At 34.7% G+C, this 467-nt stretch overlaps 1 protein-coding gene across 1 annotated transcript in view; it reads right to left on the bottom strand.

Moving 5' to 3' along the window:
• Positions 1-48: 48 nt before the first annotated feature.
• LOC119594198 (deleted in malignant brain tumors 1 protein-like) overlaps positions 49-467 on the bottom strand; it is a gene marked incomplete in the record, with an annotated part of 9,999 nt that continues 9,580 nt past the window's right edge. Inside the window, 1 exon segment of the mRNA XM_037943269.1 lies at positions 49-467.

Below are 467 nucleotides of genomic sequence, written 5' to 3'. Positions count from 1 at the left end.
CAGCGTCACTAAGACAGAAATGTTATTGACAACTGGAAAATTTCTACAGAATCTTGCAAAAATGTTTTATTGGAGAAAAGTACATAGTACTAATAAATCACAGTAACTGACACGCTAGTTACTATGAAAAGTGTAAAGCAATAGTTACAAGCTATTAACGACATAGTCTGGACATACGTTGCTAAGATCCCATCCTATTCTGGTATGTATCAAAGAGTATATAATTCAATAATGTGAACAAAATAAGAATGATAACAGTCGACGGAAATTTCGCTTGTTATATTATAACTATTGTCCTGGAATGCCATGGTAAGATGAATTTAGGGTTTTCAGCCCGTAGACCTTGTGCACTGAGAAAGAGGTATTGAACTAACCAGAAAACTTGGCTGAACAACGTGAAAGTGACCAGTGTCTATGTCGGCTTAGTTATCTGTAATATTTTTTCTTATAAACGAAAGGCTTAAAGC

Source organism: Penaeus monodon, chromosome 33 (genome assembly GCF_015228065.2).
Source record: "Penaeus monodon isolate SGIC_2016 chromosome 33, NSTDA_Pmon_1, whole genome shotgun sequence".
In the NCBI taxonomy this organism is placed as follows: Eukaryota; Metazoa; Arthropoda; class Malacostraca; order Decapoda; family Penaeidae; genus Penaeus; species Penaeus monodon.
This window is presented reverse-complemented; position numbering and strand designations above follow the sequence as displayed.